This window comes from Cyanistes caeruleus, chromosome 27 (genome assembly GCF_971803275.1).
Source record: "Cyanistes caeruleus chromosome 27, bCyaCae1.hap1.1, whole genome shotgun sequence".
In the NCBI taxonomy this organism is placed as follows: Eukaryota; Metazoa; Chordata; class Aves; order Passeriformes; family Paridae; genus Cyanistes; species Cyanistes caeruleus.
In genome coordinates, this window is record NC_141727.1 from 1826207 (window position 1) to 1851928 (window position 25722).

At 49.1% G+C, this 25722-nt stretch overlaps 1 long non-coding RNA gene and 5 pseudogenes across 2 annotated transcripts; 3 read left to right on the forward strand and 3 right to left on the reverse strand.

Moving 5' to 3' along the window:
• The first annotated feature begins 241 nt into the window (after positions 1–241).
• On the forward strand, positions 242–11743 carry LOC147649128 (uncharacterized). Its single transcript, XR_015279548.1, has 4 exons — positions 242–367; positions 889–962; positions 5567–5658; positions 7211–11743. It is a non-coding gene; the product is annotated as an uncharacterized LOC147649128 (long non-coding RNA).
• Positions 1562–1933, reverse strand: LOC111943295 (feather keratin Cos1-2 pseudogene; annotated as a pseudogene).
• LOC111943304 (feather keratin Cos1-2 pseudogene) lies at positions 4369–4824 on the forward strand (annotated as a pseudogene).
• A 3404-nt stretch (positions 11744–15147) lies between the features above and the next one.
• Positions 15148–15866, reverse strand: LOC111943305 (feather keratin Cos2-2 pseudogene; annotated as a pseudogene). Its single transcript, XR_015279547.1, has 2 exons — positions 15830–15866; positions 15148–15521 (listed from the first exon to the last, which is right to left on the reverse strand). The product of XR_015279547.1 is annotated as a feather keratin Cos2-2 pseudogene (transcript).
• Positions 15867–21754: 5888 nt separating this feature from the next.
• Positions 21755–22098, reverse strand: LOC111943301 (feather keratin Cos1-2 pseudogene; annotated as a pseudogene).
• Positions 22099–25191: 3093 nt separating this feature from the next.
• On the forward strand, positions 25192–25535 carry LOC111943300 (feather keratin Cos1-2 pseudogene; annotated as a pseudogene).
• The last annotated feature ends 187 nt before the right edge of the window (positions 25536–25722 follow it).

Consider the following 25722-nt stretch of genomic DNA (forward strand, 5'->3'; position numbering starts at 1 on the left):
TGAGGATCTCTGCTGAACAAGAGCTGGAGCCGTCTGCGATGGAAAGTTCCTCATGGCTGCTCTGGAGCGTGTGGTCGCTGTTCCAACTCGCTGCAAGTCCAGGGCCTCTCTCTTTCTTCACTGGGCAGTTTCTAGTGAATTAGTTACAGCAAAACTTGCAGCCGAGCCAGAGATCGGCTCGGCCCGGCCCGGGCCCGAGGAAAACCTTCCCCAGGCCCCCCCATCTCCCGGCTGGGAGACGGGGCAGGCCCGGCCCCATCCCCGCCCGGCCGCATGGCCTGGGCAGGGACGGGAGGCCTGGAGCTCAGCCACCCTCCACAGCCAGGAAACAAAGAGAGCCCAGAGAGCTCTGCTTTTACATTTTAAGGTAGGGTTCACAAGTTGATCCCACTTTTCAATGGCCTAAACTGCTGTCAATTCTCAGCAATGACCGATAATTGGTCAGGAGAAAAGACTCCAAGCACTTCCCAGCAACTCCAACTCCCTTAAAGGTAAAGTAACTCCATGACAGGGACAAAAAGCATTGTTCAAGAGGCCTGTGCCCTGCTTAACTCAGAACCTGATGCAGGTCCATTCTTTCGCAAGGCTGTGTTTTTATAATCTCTGAGCTTCTGAACTCACATCCCCTGAGACAAGAAAGCCCAAGCCTATGGGAAAAATGCTTTGAAGTTTTAAACAACATCCTGTTATATTTTCTGAGAGATTTCAGTTTCAGCAGGCAGAAAACAATCCAGAGCAAACACAAATGAGTGAAATTTCCGCACTGAGTATTTTTAGCATCTCTCAGGTGCAAGTTTGGCTTTGAGTGAAAAGAGCTCTAAAACCAACTTATTTTCTTTCTCCTTGCCATTTTTTCATTTTAACTCTTTCCTCCCATCTACCATGCAGCTGGGGGGAATGGACACCTCACGAGAAGACTGGTTGGGCTCCCAATCATCTGCAGGGTGATCTCAAAGGCTGAGGTGAGGAATTTGCATTTGGGGTGCAGTCAGGCAGAGCCTCATGGCTCCTGGCTCTGAGGGAGACAGGACTATTTTCCTCAGCTACCAGGAACATAGTGTAGGCAGGAGCCTGTGTCCCACACCTCCATCACTCCAGGAAGACCCAGGGCTCTGATCTGTGTCTGCCACATCCCCACAGAGCAACACCTTTCTGTCTGGCAGCTGGGGACAGCGTGGGGAGAGAGAGGGACCACACAGAGGCACAGGCTGGGATGCAGCAAAACTTTAATGAGTTGGAAGACGGAAAGAAGTTCCTCTGAGTGGGCACCATAGTACAGGGAGCACCAGGGGGATATAGGAGACTCTGTCCCTTGGCCAGGGTGCAATTCACACCTTGGATGGGACTCAGCAGTGATCACAGCCCAGGGGAGGACATGAAGGCAAAGACAAGAAAGAACAGTGGGAAACAGGCAAGTTAGACAAGGACCATGGTTTCAGAAAGCCTAGGCACAGCTCTTCCCAAATGCCGTGGATGCTCAGTGCCTCTAAATGACCATGCTCAGTCCATTTCCATCTTCTGGGTTCCAGGGGGTCCTGCTGTGGGGCTGTCACCAGCAGCTTTAGCAGATCCTGTTGCAGTGGCGGTTGGTGATGCAGGAGAGGTCAAAGCCCCTGGAGCTGATGGGCACTCCATCACAGCTGAGGATGCTGCCAACAGCAGCGGAGGTGGAGGATCCCACCACGGTGTTCTGTGGGAAGGAGCTGAGGATGGGGCCAGGCAGGGTCACCACCACGGGCGAGGGTTCGATGACGATGGTGGAATCCTGGCACTGCCTGACACAGCACTCATTGCAGCTGCTGCCCAGCGGGGTGGGACCACAGGGGCCACAGGGCTGGCAGCAAGGGTCACAGGGCCGGTAGCAGGGGGTGCAAGGCTGGTAACAGGGGGTGCAGGGCTGGTAGCAAGGGGTGCAGGGCTGGCAGCTGGACATGGCTCTGGCTCACAGGTGCACCTGGGAGAGAAGAAAGAGACACGATGGGGATGGTTGAGGAGCCACCTCTCCACCCACCACAAGGGAGCCAAGACACAGGCTGGCCTGGGAGATGCAGCCAGTGCACAGAGGACCACACAACACTTTGCCTGATCCCCACCACTGGGCAAGGACAGATAGACCCACAAAAGAACTTTCTTAGTCAAGAGAACAAGAGTTCCCCAGCCCAGACACAGCCCTCTCCACACCAAACCTTCTCTCCACCACCCCTCCCCAAACAGGCAGCCTCAAGCCCAGTATAGGACACAGCTTCCAACTCACTTGCTTCCAAAGGAGAAGAAGAACAGTGAAGTGGATGAGAGAGTGAAAAGCTGGGATGCCTTTTATACCTGTCCTGCACTGCCCCAGGTCCAGAGGAAGTCTCTCTGGAAACAATAATTTTCTGAGAAGCTCATTTCAAGTGCAAAACACTCCAATTAATGATATGGGCTTGTTTTGTTTTCCTGTATGGCTGCATTTTCATTGCCTTCTTTGGCCACACACGTTTCTCCCTGAAGGCTCCTTTTTAGAGATGGGCAGGGACATCCATGGACTTCTGGGACAGAAGCTCATTGGTGCCAGCAGAAGATGAGTCTTGAGTGCCACAGGCATTGCCTGCAGTCCGCGGACATTGGCTTGGGGCACTCCCGTGGGCTTGTTTGCAGCCCCATGGGCAGGAAGGGCCCTGCTGCTCCAAGCCTGGAATGCTTGCTCAGATGCCAAAGGATTACCAAATGTGTTGATGTGCCACATCCTCTTCCTCCCCCCCTCCAAAATCTCTGATTGACACTGGCCATTGCTTTTGCAGGTTGGTCGTCAGCGCTGCTGCTCTTGTCTATCTTCCTCTTGATGCTGCTCTTAGGAATCCTTGGTGCACTCATTGGGCCTCCTCCACTCCATGGACTCTCTCTGATAGTCCCCTACCAACACAAACAACCTCATCATGTCCTCTCCCAGGATGCTCCAGCCTTGCCCTCCCAAGAGGTTTCTCTGAGACTCCTTTGCCACAGGAGCCCACAGGGCTCAGGGGGAGGCAGGGCTGTTTGCCTGCCCTTGCTTAGGTACCGGGGCAATGTGAAAGGAAATTCTGAAGAGACATCAGGAAAAACTCCTGTGAGAATGGGCCCAAGCCTGGGAGAGTTGCCCAAGCAGCTTGTGGAGTCGGGGTGAATGCCATTAAGGACATTGAAAACGACATACGACAATATCCCGATCAACATACTTTTGTTGTGTCGGAGCTGGAGGGTTAAACCTGACCATCTTTCATGTGGCACCTTTCATGTTTTCACTTTTCTATTCTGACATTCTGGAGGATCATCACTGCCTCCCCCTGAGCCCTGTGGGCTCCTGTGGCAAAGGAGTCTCAGAGAAACCTCTTGGGAGGGCAAGGCTGGAGCATCCTGGGAGAGGACATGATGAGGTTGTTTGTGTTGGTAGGGGACTATCAGAGAGAGTCCATGGAGTGGAGGAGGCCCAATGAGTGCACCAAGGATTCCTAAGAGCAGCATCAAGAGGAAGATAGACAAGAGCAGCAGCGCTGACGACCAACCTGCAAAAGCAATGGCCAGTGTCAATCAGAGATTTTGGAGGGGGGGAGGAAGAGGATGTGGCACATCAACACATTTGGTAATCCTTTGGCATCTGAGCAAGCATTCCAGGCTTGGAGCAGCAGGGCCCTTCCTGCCCATGGGGCTGCAAACAAGCCCACGGGAGTGCCCCAAGCCAATGTCCGCGGACTGCAGGCAATGCCTGTGGCACTCAAGACTCATCTTCTGCTGGCACCAATGAGCTTCTGTCCCAGAAGTCCATGGATGTCCCTGCCCATCTCTAAAAAGGAGCCTTCAGGGAGAAACGTGTGTGGCCAAAGAAGGCAATGAAAATGCAGCCATACAGGAAAACAAAACAAGCCCATATCATTAATTGGAGTGTTTTGCACTTGAAATGAGCTTCTCAGAAAATTATTGTTTCCAGAGAGACTTCCTCTGGACCTGGGGCAGTGCAGGACAGGTATAAAAGGCATCCCAGCTTTTCACTCTCTCATCCACTTCACTGTTCTTCTTCTCCTTTGGAAGCAAGTGAGTTGGAAGCTGTGTCCTATACTGGGCTTGAGGCTGCCTGTTTGGGGAGGGGTGGTGGAGAGAAGGTTTGGTGTGGAGAGGGCTGTGTCTGGGCTGGGGAACTCTTGTTCTCTTGACTAAGAAAGTTCTTTTGTGGGTCTATCTGTCCTTGCCCAGTGGTGGGGATCAGGCAAAGTGTTGTGTGGTCCTCTGTGCACTGGCTGCATCTCCCAGGCCAGCCTGTGTCTTGGCTCCCTTGTGGTGGGTGGAGAGGTGGCTCCTCAACCATCCCCATCGTGTCTCTTTCTTCTCTCCCAGGTGCACCTGTGAGCCAGAGCCATGTCCAGCTGCCAGCCCTGCACCCCTTGCTACCGGCCCTGCGACCCTTGCTGCCAGCCCTGCACGCCCTGCTACAAGCCCTGCACCCCCTGCTATAAGCCCTGTACCCCCTGCTACAAGCCCTGCACACCCTGCAACCAGCCTTGCACCCCCTGCTACCGGCCCTGCGACCCTTGCTGCCAGCCCTGTGGCCCCTGTGGTCCCACCCCGCTGGGCAGCAGCTGCAATGAGTGCTGTGTCAGGCAGTGCCAGAGCTCCCATGTCGTCATCGAACCCTCGCCCGTGGTGGTGACCCTGCCTGGCCCCATCCTCAGCTCCTTCCCACAGAACACCGTGGTGGGATCCTCCACCTCCGCTGCTGTTGGCAGCATCCTCAGCTGTGATGGAGTGCCCATCAACTCTGGGGGCTTTGACATCTCCTGCATCACCAACCGCCACTGCAACAGGATCTGCTAAAGCTGCTGGTGACAGCCCCACAGCAGGACCCCCTGGAACCCAGAAGATGGAAATGGACTGAGCATGGAGATCCTGACCATTGCTTTCAGAAGCACTGAGCATCCATGACTCCACCTGCACTGGAGGAGGGGTGACTGGGCTCTCTGAAACCATGGTCCTTGTCTAACTTGCCTGTTTCTTCCAGTATTCTTCCTCTCTCTCTTCTCTCTGTTTTTGTCCTCCCCTGGGCTGTGATCACTGCTGAGTCCCATCCAAGGTGTGAACTGCACCCTGGCCAAGGGACAGAGTCTCCTACATCCCCCTGGTGCTCCCTGTACTATGGTGCCCACTCAGAGGAACTTCTTTCCTTCTTCCAACTCATTAAAGTTTTGCTGCATCCCAGCCTGTGCCTCTGTGTGGTCCCTCTCTCTCCCCATGCTCTCCCCAGCTGCCAGACAGAAAGGTGTTGCTCTGTGGGGATGTGGCAGACACAGATCAGAGCCCTGGGTCTTCCTGGAGTGATGGAAAGGTGACAGTGTAGCAGGATGCTCTGCCCTGTAATGTGGTCAAGCAACTTGGAGAATGCCCTATTTATGAAGCTAACAGGAGTGGACTGAGGTGGGGGGGGCTGTATCTGGCTCACCAAACCGAAATCAACATCCTTACATTGTTTCAGCCACGGATACATGACTCCAATCACTCCATACTCTACAAGTCCAGTACAATTTTATACAATAGGTTCTTCCAATATTTTCCTGTTTAGATGTGTGTATGAACTTTCCTGCCTTGGAGTGAAAATGTCCCTTCAAGAATGCTCCTTTATGTCAAGTAAAAGAGATCTGCCCATGAGCATTGGTATGATGAGTTGCATCACTATTTTAATAGTCATTTATTTTTGCTCGCTTTAATATAATTGCTTAAATATAATTGCTTTGATATAGTACATTATCCTATTATACTCTATACAGTACTAATACTTTTATGTTTTATATTGTGTAGTAAGTAATTCTGGTTAAGATATTTTGTCTAATAATTTTTCACATTAATTCATTTTACATATATATATATGCGTGTGTGTGTGTGTGTGTGTGTGTGTAACAAAATTTTTCCATAATTAATCCTGTGGGACAAAGTTACTTAAACCACTGACAGACTAGAGCTAAGATTGGATGCAGCCTAACCCAGACTCCTCTCTGAGGAGGAATTTAGAAAGCCAAATGTCCTCTCTGCACCTCTCAACTCAACAGGATTTCTCTAATATACTCTGTCTGAAGCTCCCTCTCCACCAGTAGAGATGTGTAGTTGGCAGGATGTCAAATTTTGAGAGACAAAACAGAATATTTACAGAGGCACAGTATAGTCAACAAAACCAAGGACATGGTAATAGAAAAGGAAAACCACTCTGCCATTTTGGTGAGAGAAGTCTGTTGCCAAGCAATGAAATAAGGCATTTAGTGACCAAAGAGATAATCCAGACCATATGGGTGTCATGCTCTGCATATAAATATGTGGAAGAAGAAGGATGAGGGGGATGTTTGGAGTTAAGGTGTTTGTCTTCCCAAGTCAGCGTTCCACATGTTGCAGCCCTCCTTCCCTGGGGTTGAAAAAACACCCATCTGCCTTGGGAAATGGTGAATGAATTCCTTGCTTTTCTTGTGTGCTGGGGTTTTTTTATACCTGTTAAACCTGTTAAACTGTTTTTATCTCAACTCATGGATTTCCTCATCTTTACTGTTCTGAATTTCTCTCCCATCCTGATGGGGCAGTGTGAGTGAGCAGCTCTGTCATGCTCAGTTGCTGGCTGAGGTTAAACCACAACACCTGTCCACTGAGTAATGGCTTCATCCTCCAGGAGTAGCAGAAGGAAAAGGGACTGCAGGCTCACCTAATTCTTAAGAAGAAAAAGGAGAGTGAAGTAGATGAGAGACCAAGGACCTGCAGTGGCTTTTATACTGCTCCTGCACTGCCCCAGGCTCAGAGGTTGCCCAAGCAGACTGAGAAATTTCTGACAAGCTCTTCTGAAATGTAAAACATCTCAGATGATACAGGCTGTGTTTCAGGTTCTTGGTGCCTTTCACTTCTTTGTTTATACTATGACATTTCCCTCAAGGATGTTTGTTTTGCGGTTGGAATGAGATTTCCTAAAATTTCTGGGACAGGAGCATGTAATTATGGGCAGAATACTCACACCAGTTGCTGGAGAAATCTTCTACAGATCAGGACCAGTGGCCTAGGGCCGTCCTGGGATGGTGTTTTTAACCCCACTGACAAAAGGCCAAGTTCCTCTCAGTCCTGCAGTCCTTGTCTGGACACCAAATGGATCCCGTTTGTGAGGACACACCATGTCCTTTTCCCTCTCTCTCTTCCTCCCAGCACCTTCTGATTGCTACTTGTCTTTCTCCTCCAGGCAGCTGAACTGCACTGCTGAGCTTCAACGTTTCTCCTTTGTTCACCAGTCTTGGAAGAGATTTCCCAGGCTTCTTGGCTTCCTCCACTCTTCAGGTCGTGACTGGGGATTCTCTTTGGGCCTTGAGGTGCCTTGGCATGCTCCAGCCCAGCCAGGGTTGTGCCCACTGAACACTATGAAATGAAAGGGTGTTTTTGCTTAATGGATGCACTTAGGCAGATCATAAATTCCTTTGAATGCATGGCATGGAGAAATTTGCATGCAATGCTATGCAGATGAGCACAAATGAGTCTGTACATTTCTGGCACTCATCACAACAGGATGTGATGGCCATCCCCTCAGCTCGTGTTCCTCACCACAGCCTGGCCCTGCAGGCTGGGCTGCCTCTTGCATCCTCCATGTTAAAAAGCTTAAAAGAGCATTAGCTCTGTGAAGGGAGAAATGCCAAGAGATCCTGCCCAGCTTGTGCATGGATCCCTGAGTGGATCTGCTTCCAGTGCTGCGTGGTGGGTGCCCGTCTCATGGAGTCAAGAGCTTCAGCTGCACAGGGCAAGGAAGGCAGGGCAGATGGGGACCATGGCAAACCAGGTCAGGGGGAGGTTGTCAAGGGGAGGAAGGCTGGAAGCTGGTGAGTTTCGGCAATACAAAAAAGGCTTCTACTCCTCTGTGGACTTTAACTTCAGGTGCTGTCAACTGCAAACTGGTGAGGACAATAAGACACAATAGGGAATTTGCCAGAGGAACCCGTGCTCAAATAATTTTTGCTCCTGTGACATCTTCAGGAGACTGCCTCTCTTAGGAAACTTAAGCACCAGTCTCCTAACCTGATCTGATGTCTTGAGAAGTTTCTTGTTGCAGAAGAAGGCTGCTGAGCTTGCCCTGCCTTTGGAGCAATCCCATTTGCTGCTCTTTGATGTGGGCTCCAGGGATAATGTCCAAAATGTTCCTAGAGTGACTACAGAGCTCTGGGATGAATTAAGGGTGGGAAGGCCCAAGTTGGAAAAGACTGAGTAGAAAAGAACTCATCCTATGGGTGGACACCTGACTGCAGGCTTTGTGTTACAGGTGGAGATTTGGTTTTGATTGCCAGGGAAATGTCTTTGATGAATGAGGGGTATTGAACAAGGATGGGAAATATTTGACAAAGTCATGCAAATAATCTTTAAATTTCATAAGAAATCAACAGCATCCTTTACCTACCTTTTTATTCATCCTTCTCTTGGGTGTTATATTGGTATTGAATCTGTGCTGCTCACTGCACTCCTGAGGAGATATTATAGAGAAGTGGCTCACCTTGGCACAGACAGGCCCTCAAGAATTCCCAGAGGAACAGTTTTTCTACAGTAGCATCAGACTCCTCTAGAGCTCCTGCTGCCTGGCTTGCCTGCAATGCTTTTAAAACATGTGTGATCCCCCTAAAGGCATCACATGGCCCTGCCCCTAATGAAGTGTGGAATGTTTCTCACCACTCATTAAGAACTGGAAGGCAAATCCTTCCCTTGTGGTCAATTAGGGAGCTTTTCCAGTTTTGTTGGCTTGTTTGTTTTTACTGGCACAGGAGATGGTAAACAGGAGGATTTATTCAGCTCTCAAGACAGTGGCATTTCTTCCTGTATTCTTTCGTCTGAGCCTTTGCCCTTTGTTTCTGGTAAAATCAAGACATTCTGATGATGCAAATTTAGTGGATCAAGATGTCTGTGTGGGAGATGCACTATTTAGCTCTGGTGAGAATCCTCTGAGCCTGGACATCTAGTGGAATTCTCACACACCTTAAACTCCAGCTTGTATCTCCCCAGTTTGGCTATAAGGATTATTTGAGAGAGAGGGCAGAAGATTTTGATAAAGCCAATGTGAACAGGATGTTCACTGCTCTGGTTGAATGGTGGGAACCAATTGTGTGATCCACATGCATTTCCTTGTGTGCCTGACATGCTCCAGCAAATGATTAAAGGTGAACCCACCACGTGCCATCAGAGCCTGGGTCAGCAGCTGTGTCTGACTGCTGAACCTCACACCCCTGTCCAAAGTGCTCTAGGGAGAGAGGTGGCAGGGTGAGGGTTTTTGTGAGTAGGAGAGAAGTTGGAATGGTTGCTCTAATCAGCTGCATCTCTAAATCAGCTTCCTCCTAACCCCACTGAGCCTTTGGAGTTGACACTGGAGTTGCAAAAAGTGGTTTTCTCATGTCCAACATTTTGTCTCTAGACATTGTAGACAGTGTCTTTTTGGGTGGAAGTCTTCTCAATAAACCTGGATGTCTACTCTGATTTTAATTTTTTTTTTTTTACTTAGGTTTTTTAGTCTTTAAACTCTCTTGAACACCACTGGGAGAAAATTTGATCTTTGCAAAATGTGGCTTGCCTGACCAGTACAGTAACTTTTGGAGGAGATAAATTTAGGTCTGAAATTGCCTGTTTCTCCTCACTGATGATCTGTGACAAATAATTCAGGTGGAGACACCTGCTCTGGAGGTCAAGGAGATAAATTCTTTTCTGTTTCGAATTATATATCCTAATAAATATCAGAAAAGTCTCAATTAGCTCAGACAAGCTCTATCCTGGACCACAGTTTCTGCTTATTTATAATATGAAAAGGAGATTTATGAGACTTTCAGATTCTTTTCAGATGTCCCTACTGGGATGGTGAAGCTATGTGTAGTATATCAAAGGCATTCACCTCAGTCCTTTCCTTCATCCATGCAAAGAGAGTGCCACTTCCCATGGGTGATTGATCACCTCTAACATCAGATCACCATCTGAAATACCTCTCCCCACTGTCCTGAGTAGGGACTGCAGATCAGTTGCCTGATGGACAGCTCAGATGTTTATTTGGATTGTTATGATTTAAACCTTAGCTGTGACAGGTGCTCTGACACCTGAAATGAGCTTGGGAACACTTTGATAGGATCAAAGGCTGGGTGCTTTGCAATGCCCTTGCTGTGCTGGGGGAGCAATAGAGTGGAGAGGGAATACACATCCCTCTTCCCATCCATGAATGAAACAAGTTCTTTTGTTTTGCAGGCTCCCCAAGTCCTTGTTTACCCTCACCTGAGCTGCTAAATTAACAGTAGTGTTAATTAACACTGTTGGCTTATTGTCAGTTTGTGGAATCCAGTGTCATCTTGGCATGAGAGGAGACAACTTTTGCATGAGAGAACCATGAAATAATCCCTGAGGTGGATGGTGCCTGAGTGACAGGGTATGTGAAAGGGTTTGGGCAAGTGCCCAGAGCAGTTTTCACCTCCCATATCCTGGGATTTTACACTTCAGCAGGCTGAAAACCCTGGTGAATTGGTGTCCCAGCTGACAGAATGGTGCTTTGCCTATCCCAGTGAAAACCAGGAGCTTTTGGCCCTGTGTTGGGGCTTGACCTGTGCTGGTTGAGCCATGACTCATTTCAGTCTGAGGACTGTGGTTAAGGCAGGGACCAAACCTCCTCTGGGAATGTCACGACTGAGCCAGGGATCCAAACTACATCTGAGAATGCACTGGTTGAGACAGAGTCTTAAATCAGGTGAGGACACCATGACTGAGACAGGGACCCAAAGAGCAACTCCAGGAAGCATCTCTTCCAACCTGAACCACTCTATGATCCCATAATTCCATGATTTTAGCATTGTCTCCTGTAGAAACACATGCATTCCCATTCCTGGTGACATCTGTTGTAGACTCAAGGAACAGAAAAGCAGTGTCTGTAACTGTGGAAGACTGGTGATAGTCCCTTGGCACTGGGGGGAATCCCTGCTCACACTCCCATACAGCCAGAGCTGCTCCAAGCAGTTCTGCTCCTGCTGGTCTCTCCAGGTCTCAGGTTTGAGCTGCAGCTCCTGCTCGCTCCACACTCCCAGCCTCTGGGGCTGCTGTCAACCTTTCATGGACCACTAGGCTGACAATACCAGCCCCAAGGGCAGCACCAGCTTGTGGCGTTGTGGGGTGAAGAGGCTGTGGTGTGCCCTCCTTGGCTGTGCAGAGCCAAGGGCAGAGATGAGTGATGAGACTGGGGGCTGATTTTGGGACTCCCACGTTGCCCAACAGTTCCACCAAGTCTGCTGTGACCTCTGGCTTCTCCACAGACTTCTTTGCCCTGGTGTGTCCTCCCAGACTGAAATGGAATGTTTGTGGCAAGCATGTCTGATGCCTTAGGATTTTAGCTTTTCTATTTTTCATGTATTTGTAATACTACAATTCTTTAGTGTATAACTCTAAACTCCATATAGATTGTTAGCTACTGTCTTCACATTTTGGTCAGACAAGACAATTCCTTTCTAGGCCTGGGAATCAAGGACACCTCACTGTCTCAGGCTCTTGAAAAGTATAAACAAAAATGAGTTGGAGGAATGGGGGAAAATTTGGGGGAAATGACTTCATTACCTGAAACTGTAATTGGAGGATTAACCCCTGATAGGTAAATGGACCAAACTTATAATTGCATGAAGAATTTGTGGCTGACATCTGTCTTGGGTGCAGCCCGTCTGGGAGGCTTTTGACTGCCCAAGGTGTATCTACTTTCAATAAATACCTGTTTTTATTCTCTTAATTTTGTCTAGCCTCTCTTTTAGGTAGCCATGCCAAGGCTTCATGTCTAACTGGAGGAGATAGGATCTTACTAAATGGTGAGGAGACCAGGGAGTTTTGGGGTGCTGGTGTATTTTTGAATTCCAATTCCAGAATCAACAGCTGGATCATCCCCACTCTATAACATGTGGGGTGACACACTGGGCTGGAGGAGTTGATGTGCTGGAGAGAGGAAAGTCTCTGTGAAGGCTAATCTAGTACCCATTAGATCCCTGAATGTATTTTCCAAAGCTATTACAAAATCTGACTGCAGCCAGGTTATGCATGAGCACAGCCCTGAATATTCCTCCTTAGACAACTATGAACTGTGACAAGATATGACATGTCATACTCAAACCTTACCTCTTCACAAAAAGAGATAACATTAGGAAAGAGACAGATTTTAATGCCCTGTTGACCATAAGGGAGGTTGCTGAGGATTAGGAAGAAGCCCTAATGTACAGAAATCTCCCTGCCCGGGCAACATTAATGCACAACACCATGAGCTGTGGGCAAGAGATGAGATTGAGTGATCTACCTTGAAACCAAAGATACAGACTGCAATTTTAGGCAAATTAATAGCTCCTGGGAACTAGAACCCACTAAATGTCCAAACAGAACTCAGAGGTGGAGAGTTTATATAATCAAGCATTAGCTTTAGGCATTCCAAGAGCTGCAATTCAGAGGCAGCCTGCTGGGGTCATCCAGAGTTTAATTCATATCACAGCAATAGCAATCTGACAGAAAATACTCCAAACACTCGGACACCATGACCAGCTACAAGACAGGGTAATAACTTTCTCTCTCCAAATTCAAGATCAAAACTCAAAAAACAGCTGGATGGCAAATGGGCCAGTCAGTCAGTTGAGTGGAAGCTTATCAGTATATGATTATAATGATCATATATTTTTATTTGTGTCAGTCCTCATCAACAATGACATTTGGAATAGATATGGGAGCACAAATTTCAATATTAACACAGCTGAGAAGCTGTATCCTGGAGGGCAAAGACTTAAAACCACTGAAATAAACAGAGTAAGAGCTAAGTGCCAAACCACAGGGATTAATTTATGGTTCCTGGGTGAGAAGCCGAACTTAAAGACCACAAAGAAAACATCTGTGGCTTTGATGTTTTGAAGACTCAAACCTGGCACCTGGCCAATGGCAGTGTGTGGTCCTTTGGTTCAAATATTGACACTAACCCTGATAAAAATAATCTAAAACTTGGAGGTTAAAATGTGTGTGCCCTCTGAAAGTCTGAACTCTCTGACTCAAGGATCACTAATGTACCACAATACACAACTTCTGCTGTGTGAAAAAGAGCTTCTGAAGTTGTAGATTATTTGGAAATATTACAGGTTATTTCCAGAACCTGCTTCTTATATAATTTACCATTTTGATTAGTTCAAAAGTTGGGCAGGAGATTATGACTGACAATGGATTGTCAGCATCTCAATGAAAAGATAGCCCTGCTAACAGCTGCAGTACCTAATTATTGCAATATAATCCAAATATATATCAATGGCAATGCCAGTAGCAGCATACACCCAGCATGGACTTTATCTTAAGTGTTTTTTCCAGCCTTAACAATTAATATTATTTAGTTGTGTATATGTTCCCTGTGGAGTGGCTCCCCCTACAGCACTGTTTGTGTGCAGGTCTGACCTCAGCTTGTCCAGTAGTGACCTATTGGCATGGTGATGAGGTTGGATATCTCCTCCCCAGCCTCTGCAGTGGAGACTAACACCATTAGCAGCATCCTGGGTCCAGATCCAGAGGCTTGGGAAAAGAGCAAAGTCCAGGTTCAAGGAGCTCTTGAGGACTGCCATGTGGACCATGCCAGGCTCCACCAACTCACCCTGAGCTGAAACTAACTGTGGTATGGGAATGGTATTAAAAAGATATGTCTGACTGGCTTGTCCTGTTCTAATCCTTCCCTCAGCCTCCTCTGAAGCACAGTTTAGAGATCTCTCCATGTGAGACATTTCTGTTGTAGTTTTATCTCCTAGCCAAAATAGCCAGAGGAAGAAAATTCTATTCCCAGCCATGCACCTGTACATCAGCCAAACCCTGTTCAACCCAGCCCTGGACACTTCCAGGGATGGGGCAGTCACAGCTTCTCTGAGCAACCTGTGCCAGCCTGTACTTTTGCCTTCTGCAACTCAGGTGATGTAGCTGAAGCATCTGTCAGTGAAGATCAAAGCAAAAAAGGAGTCCTCGAATATATCAGCTTTCTGTATGCTCTGGGTAGATAGGTCTCCTTTTTCCTTCTGGACAGGGCCCATATTTTTCCTGTCTCCCTTTTATCAGCAGAATACTTCTGGAAACTTTTTCTATTGTCCTTGATGTCCCAGGCCAGCTTTAATTCTGTCAGGGATTTAACTTTCCAAATCCAATCCCTGACTGCTCAGGCAATTCCTTTGTCACTACAACACCCAGTGGGGACAGAGGGATAACTGCTTTTGCAAGGAGCCATTCCAGAGCAAAGCTGGTATTTGGCAGTGGTGCAGACTTAAGAGGACTAAATAAAGATGCCCCAAACTTGGAGGAGACGAAATACCACAGGGCAGCCACAGATCTTTGGGCACTTTGGGAGCTGCAGTCCCCATGGGGATGTTTAGCCCTGCCAGGTGCTGAAGGACCATATGGGCCACATCTACCTATGCCTGTGTGCACTGGCCATGGATCCTAGATAAGGTAATGGGGAAATGGGAAAGCAAGAGGTGAGATTATGGACTCTTCCCAGATATTTCTGTCTCCTCACTCCTGCCACCCTTTGGTGTCATCCTCTATTTAAGCTGTCTACCCCCAAAAAAAACCTCTTGAGAGATCTGTTCCCCAGGAGTCAAAGGGGCTGCTGACCTCATACTGCCCTCCTAACCATGCGCTCCTCACTCAAAGGCAGCGGTGGTTGGGCAGCTCCCCTTTCACAGAGCGTGTTCCAGACAACAGTGCTCCAGCCTGATGTGGGAAGAGATGCAGCAAGGCTTCATGGAGTGGTGGTAATTGGTTTGAAGTAGTCAGGAGCACCTCCTTCACCTCCAAGGGACAGGGCACAAAAGACAACCCAGGTTAGTGAGTCCTATGTTCTCCTTCCTGTGGGAATGAGGAAGGGTCCCTTTTGTGCCCAACCTAATCCTCTTCAAAGACAACATTTCTCCCTGAGCTCACTAAAGAGTTGTCATAGAATAAAGGAGGACTCTGGGGCCAAGATTTTGATGCAAAACAAATTTAATGAGTCAAAAGAAGAAAAGGAAGTGGCTCAGATGGAGCACTAAAAACTGCCATAAAGATGCCTGGCCTGCAGAGGGAGGGAGGCCACCAGCTCCTGCTAGGCTGGCCTGGGGAGATATGGAAAACAAAGGAAGGAGAGAGAACAAGGTGAAAAATGGAAAAGTAGATGCTCTTGCCCAAAGACGATACCAGCAGATTTAGCAGGGACGACATCTGCTGCCACCATAGCAGTTGGTGATGCAGGAGATGTCAAAGCCCCCGGAGCTGATGGGCACTCCGCCACAGCTGAGGATGTTGCCAACGGCAGCAGAGGTGGAGGATCCCACGGCAGTGTTCTGTGGGAAGGAGCTGAGGATGGGGCCGGGCAGGGTCACCAGCACAGCAGGCGGCTCAATGACGACATGGGAGCTCTGGCACTGCCTGACACAGCACTCATTGCAGCTGCTGCCCAGCGGGCAGGGGCCGCAGGGCTGGCAGCAAGGGTCACAGGGCTTGCAGCAGGACATGGCTCGGGGTCACAGGTGCACCTGGCACAGAGGACAGGGAGGGAGCAGAAAGTGGGGACACATGAGGAGCAGCACTGCACCCAAACACCCTGCAGCCAAGGCAGCTCCTGGCCCACATTGCAGTGCCCAGTTCAAAGCCCAGGAGCCCCTCTCAGGCCAGTCGCAGCCTCCGTCTGTCTGCCCAAGACCTTCCCTCCCTTGCCCTCTCCCAGCAGAAGCAGCTCCCAGCCCTGTGCTCCCAAATCCCGTCTCAGCTGAGACCTACAGCCAGGAAAGAGCTGCTCTTGGAGCAGCAGGAGCAGGAGCAGGAGCAGGATCTTTGCACTCACCTGAGGATTCCTGAGGAGAAGGAGGTGAGAGAAGTGGATGAGAGAGCAGAGACTTGGGCTGCCTTTTATAGCAGTCCTGCCCAGCCTCAGGCTCAGAGGCACCTTTGTGGAAGTCATAATTTTCTGACCAGCTCATGTCAAATGTGCACCATCCCAGCTAATGGTAGGGCTGTGTCCTGGTTTCCTGCATTGCTGCCTTTTCATTTCCTGGTAATTTCGCTTGCTTTCCTATATGAAGGGCTACTTTTTTAAGTGCTGGGAGGATAAGTCCAAGGATTTCCGGCGCGGAATTACGTCAGCACAGGCAGAAGTCTCTGATCAAGTGCCAGCAGCATCTCTTGTGGGCAGGTGATTTTCTCGTGTGCCATTTCTGAGTGGTTTGTTTGTGTCAAAATTGTCATGAAGGAGCTCTGCTCTTGTTCTTGCTCACATGCCTAAGAACTGCAATGTGAGGGGTCATGACTGAGGTTTTGGACATTGTTTCCTTCTTCCACTCTTCTCCTTCTTCCATGCTGTCTCTGTCTCTTCAGGCCAGTCTAGAGGGGATGTGTTGCCCTCTCTCCCTCATCTTGAGAGGCAGATGGCCACCCTGCAGGACCTCCACTGCATGTTAGTGGCTGGCCCTGGTTCTCTCCGTGAGCCACCTCCTTTTCTTCTGTAGACTCATTAATGTTGTGCATCCCTACCTGGTCCTTCATTCTGTGCCAACATTTCCAATCTGTTCAGTGAAAAAGGTATTGAACCTGTGCGGAGGAGTCCCTGAGTGGATTTTACTTTGTGTCCTTTCCCTTGCAGCTGATGAAGACATCCCTGGCTACTCTGCAGCCAGTGGCCATCAGAGAGATCCTGGATGCAAAGAGTGGCAGTGGTGAACATGAAAAATAATCTTCACTGTGGGGGTAACAGCTCAAGACCTCATTCCTTCCTTCTCCTCCTCTCCATTATCTGGTCCATGAGTGTGGTCAAGACATGACACCCTTATGAGATCTGTACCTCCTTCAGTACCTGGCAGGACCCAGCTGCTGTCCAGACATGCAGGGCTGAGGTGATTCACAAGCTGGGATCAGTGTCTGCCACAATCAGGCTGTGCAGAGAAAAGCAATGTGTAACATTTGTCAATTGCTCCTCCGAGTGTTAACATCTAAGACAGCTACAACCTCCCTTAAAATGCAATAGCACAGAACAAAATTCTTATGCCTGGGAGCACACAAAGTTGCCTATAGGATGGGTTTTGCTGTGTGGCTGAGAGGCCTACTCATATGTCCTGGCCAATATTTCTTGAGAGCTCATTGCCACTGGTAGATTAACTCTTCTACTATTTCACCAAGTAACTATTTCACCAATGTGAAGCACAAAAGAGAAAACTCAGCTCATCAGTTGACAGAGGGTTGTGATTCTCAAGTGACCCTGTGCAGTGAGAGTGAACTGGAACTTTTGAACACCTGGCGCTGAGGTGAACTATCCCACCATAAAGAGAACCATGTGTGCTTTAGTTAAAAATATAAATTACACTTCACAATCATTAACAGCCCAAAGTACATAAATGACACAAGTCAGAGAAGCTGCCTTTGAAAATCGAGCAGCAATTGACTACTTGGTGTTGAGACATAATCAGGGATGTGAGGAATTTAAAGGAATGTATCGATTCAATCTTTCCAATAACTCTGGACTAATAGAAAAGAAAGAAACAACTAAAGAATCCAGCCAGAAGTGATAGAGAGACAGGACTAGCTTTCTCTTGGCTGGTTTCATGGCCCCATACTCCTAAACTTAGGATGGTTAAAACAATCTCTTGCACTTACCAGGATTTCATGTGGTACTCATGACCTTAATCATTTGTTGCTTAATTCAGTGCTTACTGCTGTGCAGACTTGGGCAATAAAACAACTGGCTATGACATTTTAAAGAAATGATATTAAAGTCTCAAAGGGGGAATTTGTTACTTAAAAAGTTCTATTTCTTCAAGGAGTCTGCAGCAATGGGGGAAGATGCTGGAAAATTCTTTTGACTTTAGCACATAGTGTATGTTTCTGTATTAATGGTTAATGCTTAGTTTTGTAGCAGGCAGTGCTTATTATAAATTCCAGAGATTAATGTGACCTTGTGTTAACTCCCTACATCTGTGATTGATAAGTCTTGTGTCAGCTAACGCTTCTTCATTTACCTGTACCAGTGATTAATATGTAGTAGCCAATATCTTAGTTTTGCAATGTCTTGGTTTGCAAGAGAGGTGTCTGCCAAGGAAGGCGGGAACCTCCCTTGGAATGGAGAATATGACCCCCTTCCCTCCAAATTATTATAACTTTGAAATTAAGGGGCTTTCAGGCAAAGAGATGGGAAAAGAAATAACAGTTCTTTTCAGATCCCGGCAGCAGCACCAAAAAGAACCAGACACCAGGGTCAGGTGTCTCGGCCACAGGCGCTTTCCCCTTGGCTGCAGTTCCGGGCACGGCCGGCAGGGGCGCTGGTGGCTCCCGGCCGGGCAGGGCGGGTGCGGTGATTCCCCCGCGCCTGCAGGGGGCGCTGTGGTGAGGGCTCGGCCGCGTCTCCCTCAGGCGGTGATGGACGGGCTGCAGCAGGAACCTCGGAGCGGCAGCTGGAACTGCAGGGCACGCTCACTGGGGCAGCAAGCAAGAGGCAGCAGAAACTCAGCAGCAGCGGCCCAGCTGCCGAATGCAGCCGGAAGAAGCTTTCCTGGAGCAGGAAAGGGCCCAGGGTCCCAGAGTTTCCCCTGAGGCATGTGAAGAAATGGTGAGAAGGGTCCCCCTCTAGTGAGATAGGTAATAAGGTCCCAGTGCAACGGCCACTCCCACAAAGAGAACTTCTCTCACTGTAGGAGGTCAGCAGGAGATTGAACTTAGTGGTGGTGAACTCTCCCCACAACGACTGCAGCCTGCTTTTCTCCGAATGCCATGAAAGCAATGGCAATTGCCCAGCTCCCTTTAACCCAGCCGAAAAACTGAAAAACCACAGTATCTCTGCCCCTCCAAGAGAAACTCTCCAGCTAGGAGAGCAGCCAGCTGCATCTTTCCCATGGCAATTTCTTTTGTCTCTCTTAAGTATCAGTTGTTATGGTTTCTTGGCAACAGATGGGACAAAATTCCATGAGAGATAGAAACAAAAAGAAAAATCCTAAACCCCAAAATGAGAACAAGTACTGTGTGTCAGAGTGAAGAATAATGAGAGAAGTACTTTATGACCTGACCACATATTTGAGATACTCTCACAGAGAAAAGATTCATCAGAAGATCTGGAACCATATCCAAACAAGACGATGGACATAATTAACATACATGCATGTATTCAATAAAGTGATGAATATGTATTTGTTTTCAGAGTACAACCTGGTCTATTAGGTTACTGGCCATGCTTAGAGGAGACATCCTCATACATTCAGCTCTGCTAATAAAATAATGTCACCTTTCTGACACAGGAAATTGGTTGGAGAGTTTATTTCCCAGTTTTCGATGACAGCAAGGCTTTGAGCAGCCTGGTCCGGTAGAAGGTGTCCTTGCCCATGGCAGCGCGGTGGGACAAGATTGTCTAACCTAAACCATTTGATGACTCTCGATCTGTGGGCTGTCCATGGCAGACCCTGTCTTCACCAGGGTCCATCTTCCTTTGTCTGCCTTGCAGTCCCCTTTGGGCACAGGTTTGGTCAAAGGCTTCAGTCAAGAAGGCATTGATGGACAGATTACATCTATCCATACATGGGAGAAATGTGAATTAATAGTGAAGCCCAAAGTCTTTTGTACAAACTCAACCAAAAGTCATTTACTACTGCGTATCCTGAATATGGCTGATACCAATCCTAACTTCTGAAATGCACTGCATCTTTGGACAGAGCTGGGCACTGCATGAGCTGAGAGCCCCTGTGAGATGTGCACCTCCTCTGCCTGTGCTTCTGTGTGCAGGCTGTGGACCCTAGACTGGGTAATGGAGGGGAGGAGGAGGTAGAGATGAGGTTGTGGCTGTTTCCAGACGTTGCTGTTTCCCGGCTGTTGGGAGAAAAAGGTTGAAACTGAAAGACTTGGAGAGGAGAATGATGGATTTGCACAAAGTGACCTTTTAGGTGGGAAGGCTGAGAATATCCATGTGGGAAACTTCACATGAGACCCCTTGAGATACTGGGACAGTCAGTGACCCACCAGGATTGGACTGACCCTAATGGTGCCACTGTTCCCATTTTATGTGTCTCTGCAGCCTGACAGTGCCTTGGGACCTCTCAGTTAATGAGGTAATGAAATGAATCTACTCTTTGCATTTCAGCTGTGGTTTGGTGACTTGGACGTATCAATTCACATCAACCCACTCCTGTGAGCCTTTGGAGCCTCTCCGTTCCTGATGGCCATTGACTGTGCAGTATTGTCTCGGTTTAGAAGACAGGTGTCTGCTAGGGAGGGCAGGAGCCTCCCTTGGAATGAAAATGACCCCACTCCTTCCAAATTACTGTAATTTTGAAATCAAGGGGCTCTCAGGCAGAGATCTGGGGATAGGAATAAGTTCTTTACTAGTGTGTATAACAAGGCACACAAACAACAGTAACTACAGTGTTAACAACAGAACCAGGGATCCCATGACAGCTTTCTCAGCTGAAATGGGAAGGGATGGAGGAGAGGCTTTGCTTCACAAACCCCTTCGGGCGGGCAGTATGGATGCTAGCTTTGGAGCAGGCCGCAGACCCATGGCCTCTCAGTCCTGCCTGAGAAGCTAGCCTGGGAAATTCATAGGAGGATTTCAAAACAATCCTCAGAGACAGAAAACAACTGCCAGGTGCTGTTTGTCTGTCCTCTTGTTCTCCTTGCAGGAGGGAGTCAGGGGGGTGGTGAGCCCCCCTGACCAATGATGGTGATGTAGCACTTTGCTAACTAATAAGAGTTTCTTTCCTGTACTTTCCACGTACCAGTCTATAAAACAGGCCTGAAGTAATAAACCGGGGAATTCTCGTGTTGTGACTCCCTTGAGAGTCCGTGTCGTTCTTTATCGCCGTTCCCAATCGGAACGACAGGGCAGTCCTGGTGCTCCTGCAGGGCTCTGAGGAACACTCAGCTGGACCAGCAGGGATGAGCTGAGATCCCGGGCCAGTGGTTGAGGAGCATCAGCAGCTCCACAGTGGTGGTTGGCACTGCCACACGTCCTGGCAGGACAGGGGGTGTGAGGCCACCAGTGAATAGGGAAGAAGAAGCAGCAGCTCCATCTGGGTGATGGCGAATTCCCCTCTCCAAACCGCAACAGCTCCGAGAGAGTGTCTTCCTCTCCGGCCCAAGAAACCAGCCAGCCCCAGCTGCCCCCGCCCTCCCCTTCCCATGCCCCCCTTCCCCCCTGGGCCCAGCCAAACTCTTTGTGTTTCTCAAGCACCCAACAAGTACCAGGCATCAGGTTTCCCCCTCAACTAATAGGCAAAAAATTCCATAGGTGAGAAGGAACAAAAGGAAGCACACGCAACCCCCCAGCATTATCCAGGTACATTTCCAGCAGCTCCAAGGGGAAAGGGCACAAAGTAAAATTAACTGCAGGGACTCCCACCCTCTACTTCTCCACCTTTTATCCTGAGCAGAGAGGGAGACTTTCTGTGGAAAGAAAGGAAACTTGGAGGACAAGACTAGGATGCAAAACAACTTTATTGACTCTAAGCAAGAAAAGGACATGGCTCACAAAGAGCGCCATTAGCAGCCAGTAAGATGCAGTGGAGTTCCTACAGGGGGTGCACCTGCCTGCCCTTCAGAGGAAGGCAGGGCAACATGTCCCCACTAGGCTGGTTTGGGAAGACATGGGACAGAAAATAGAGGACAAAGAAAAGTAGAAGGGAATAATGCGTTGAAGCTGTAAATGTAAATGAAGCTGTAAATGTCCCAAAGCTCTATCTCTGCACAAAACCATGTTCAGAGAACTTGGAGGTTCTTGCCCGAGGATTTGCCAGCAGATTTAGCAGGGACGACATCTGCTGCCACCATAGCAGTTGGTGATGCAGGAGAGGTCAAAGCCTCCAGAGCTGATGGGCACTCCATCACAGCTGAGGATGCTGCCAACAGCAGCAGAGGTGGAGGATCCCACCACGGTGTTCTGTGGGAAGGAGCTGAGGATGGGGCCGGGCAGGGTCACCACCACGGCCGAGGGCTGGATGGCCACGTGGGAATCCTGGCACTGCCTGACACAGCACTCATTGCAGCTGCTGCCCAGCGGGCAGGGTCCACAGGGCTGGCAGCAAGGGTCGCAGGGCTTGCAGCAGGACATGGCTCGGGGTCACAGGTGCACCTGGCACAGAGGGCAGGCAGAAGGAGAAAGTGGGGACACATGAGGAGCAGCACTGCACCCAAACACCCTGCAGCCAAGGCAGCTCCTGGCCCACATTGCAGTGCCCAGCTCAAAGCCCAGGAGCCACCTCAGCCAAGTGCCAGCCTCTCTCTGTCTGCACAAGACCTTCCCTCCCCTGCCCTTTCCCAGCAGAAGCAGCTCCCAGCCCTGTGCTCCCAAATCCCGTCTCAGCTGTGACCTACAGTCAGGAAAGAGCTGCTCTTGAAGCAGCAGGAGCAGGATCTTCACACTCACCTGAGGATTCCTGAGGAGAAGGAGGTGAGAGAAGTGGTTGAGAGAGCAGAGACTTGGGCTGCCTTTTATAGCAGTCCTGCCCTGCCTCAGGCCCAGAGGCACCTTTGTGGAAGGCATAATTTTCTGACCAGCTCATGTCAAATGTGCACCATCCCAGCTAATGGTGGGGGCTGTGTCCTTTTCATTTTCTGGCACATGCCACATGCTTTTCTACATGAATTCTTCTGTAAGTGCTGAGATTAGTGGTTCAAGAATTTCCGGGATAATAAAAACATCGGGACAGGCAGAATACTCAAGTCCAGGACTGGTGGCATCTCATGCAGGCACATAATGTAAAGCTGGGTCATTTCTGTGTGTTTGCTCATGGAAAAGCCATAGTGGCAAAGTAGTATTCTCCTATCCATGCCAACCTTGAAGGACTGCAACCTATAGGAAAGGCTCATCCTGGAAAAGAGAAAAATATGAGGAGGCTGAAAAGAACAGTTCTGCACTGACCAAAACTCCCCCATTCCGCTCCCCACAGTGCCATGTAGGGCAGAAGAAATAGAAGATTCATGAATGAAGGATGGAAGTTGAATCTTTTTGAAAGAAGTGTGGATGAACTAAATTATAGGATCAAAAAATCATAGAATGCTAATTGGGAAGGGACCCTAAGGACCATCTAGTCCAAACACCCCCTGCCACGTGCAAGGACACTGAAGTTAATTTAAGGGTTGTTTCTGGGGAGAGGGGATTTTGGTTTTTTTCTCTTTTGCTCTTTCTCAAGAACTTATTTTTTCATTGTCAATGTCTTAAACAAATGTTCCCCAACTCAGCTCTATTTTGTTCTTTTCCCAACCCTCCATCCCTCACTGACCCTCTCTCCTGGCCAATCTACTCTGTATGTTTCCCAGACAGGTCTTTCGGAAGATCTCAACTGTCTTTGTAGTCCCAAATTTGTGAGGTTCAAGCACTAAAGGGTGTTCCCTGTGAGCTCCACACTTCAGGACAGGTGGGAGAGAGGGACAGAAGCCAAGTAGAGTTCTCCTGTGATAGCATCTAGTCAGGGAACCCTTTGGTGCAAGGCTGAGCTCTGTGGGAAGGGGCCTCAGTTCTCCCCTGGCAACCCACTTTTCCCCACCCACCCAGAGATGGGAAAAAGATCCTTTTGCTGTGAAGGGCTGGGGTTATTGCCTAAGGGAAGAGGAAATGGGGGAGGAGAGAGCTTCTGCCATGGAAGAGTCCCAGGATGGGATTGCATTGGCAGTGACCTGCAAAGAGAGAGCAAGCATTGTTCTGACTGGTGCTCTGTTTCCAGTACCATGGCCAGAACTGGTGGTGGCTTGTCTGTGTCATCTTGCCAGCCCCTATGAATAATCTTTCCTCTCCCAGAGGTGCTCTGTGTGCTGAGAGTTGGAAATGTGCTGTCTGCAAGATGCCTCAGCCCTGAAAATGTTTGCTGCCCCTACACTCCATCCCCAACTCTTTTCCACAGATGGAACTGCTCTTCCTCATCCCTGGTTCTCTTCTATTTCCTCCATGTTTAAGCAGCACAGTGGGATACAGAAGGAGGGGTTCCAGTCAGAACACAACAGTTATTTTTTAGGCAAAGATCAACTTTAACAGGCCTGATCATGAAAAAGCAGCAGAATTTCAGCAGTTAGCCTGAAAAAAAAAGTCACACCTTCCTGCCTTTCCAGACACAGTTGCTAGGCATGCAATTTTTGGCAGGGTATGGAGGCCCTGGTGCTCAAACATGAAAGGAATTTAACTCAAAGATGTTTGACTTCCCCCATACCACACAGAAAGTCTGTTCTGCATCTCACAACAGAGCACCACCCAGGCCCCTATCCCTTCAGTCCAGCACCCATTTGCTGAGAGATGAAACCACTTCCTCACTCAGTACCAGGCAGATGAGCTGTACAAGTGCATCTGGCATTGGTCTGGAACATGTGTCCCATCCCAGTCACCAGCAAAGCTCCAGCATAAGAGGATCAGTTCAGGGACTTCAATTCACTGGTCTCCCTGGAACAACACAAAAATATGTGCACTCATGTAAGGACAGTAAAAATTCAGCAGCAGTGGACTCTGCTGACACAGCATGGCCCCTCACATGGCAGTCCTTGGGCAAGAAGCACAAAAGTGGTGCCCATTTCCTGGCAACTTTGCTACAAACAAACCCACAGGAATGACACATGTTCACAACAGCTGACCACATGGAACGCCAACAGCCCTTGATCTGAGCATTCTGCAGGTGCTGATGTGTTTATGTCCCGGAAATCCTTGGGCTTGTTCTTCCAGCACTTACAAAAGCCCTGAAGGGGGAGAGAATATGGCATGTGCCAGGAAATGAAGAGGCCGCAGTGCAGGAAACCAGGACACAGCCCCTACCATTAGCTGGGATGGTGCACATTTGACATGAGCTGGTCAGAAAATTATGCCTTCCACAAAGGTGCCTCTGGGCCTGAGGCAGGGCAGGACTGCTATAAAAGGCAGCCCAAGTCTCTGCTCTCTCAACCACTTCTCTCACCTCCTTCTCCTCAGGAATCCTCAGGTGAGTGTGAAGATCCTGCTCCTGCTGCTTCAAGAGCAGCTCTTTCCTGGCTGTAGGTCTCAGCTGAGACGGGATTTGGGAGCACAGGGCTGGGAGCTGCTTCTGCTGGGAGAGGGCAAGGGAGACAAGGTCTTGTGCAGACAGAGAGAGGCTGGCACTTGGCTGAGGTGGCTCCTGGGCTTTGAGCTGGGCACTGCAATGTGGGCCAGGAGCTGCCTTGGCTGCAGGGTGTTTGGGTGCAGTGCTGCTCCTCATGTGTCCCCACTTTCTCCTTCTGCCTGCCCTCTGTGCCAGGTGCACCTGTGACCCCGAGCCATGTCCTGCTGCAAGCCCTGCGACCCTTGCTGCCAGCCCTGTGGACCCTGCCCGCTGGGCAGCAGCTGCAATGAGTGCTGTGTCAGGCAGTGCCAGGATTCCCACGTGGCCATCCAGCCCTCGGCCGTGGTGGTGACCCTGCCCGGCCCCATCCTCAGCTCCTTCCCTCAGAACACCGCCGTGGGATCCTCCACCTCCGCTGCTGTTGGCAACATCCTCAGCTGTGGCGGAGTGCCCATCAACTCTGGGGGCTTTGACATCTCCTGCATCACCAACTGCTATGGTGGCAGCAGATGTCGTCCCTGCTAAAGATGCTGGCAACATCCTTGGGCATGAACTTCCAAGATCTTTGAACATGGTTCTGTGCAGAGTTAGAGCTTTGGACCATTGTATTTAGAGCTCCAGGCTTCTCTTTGCTTCTTTTACCCTCCTCTCTCTTATACTTACTGTCTGTGTCTTCCCAGACCAGCCTAGGGGGATGTTTTGCCCTCCCTCT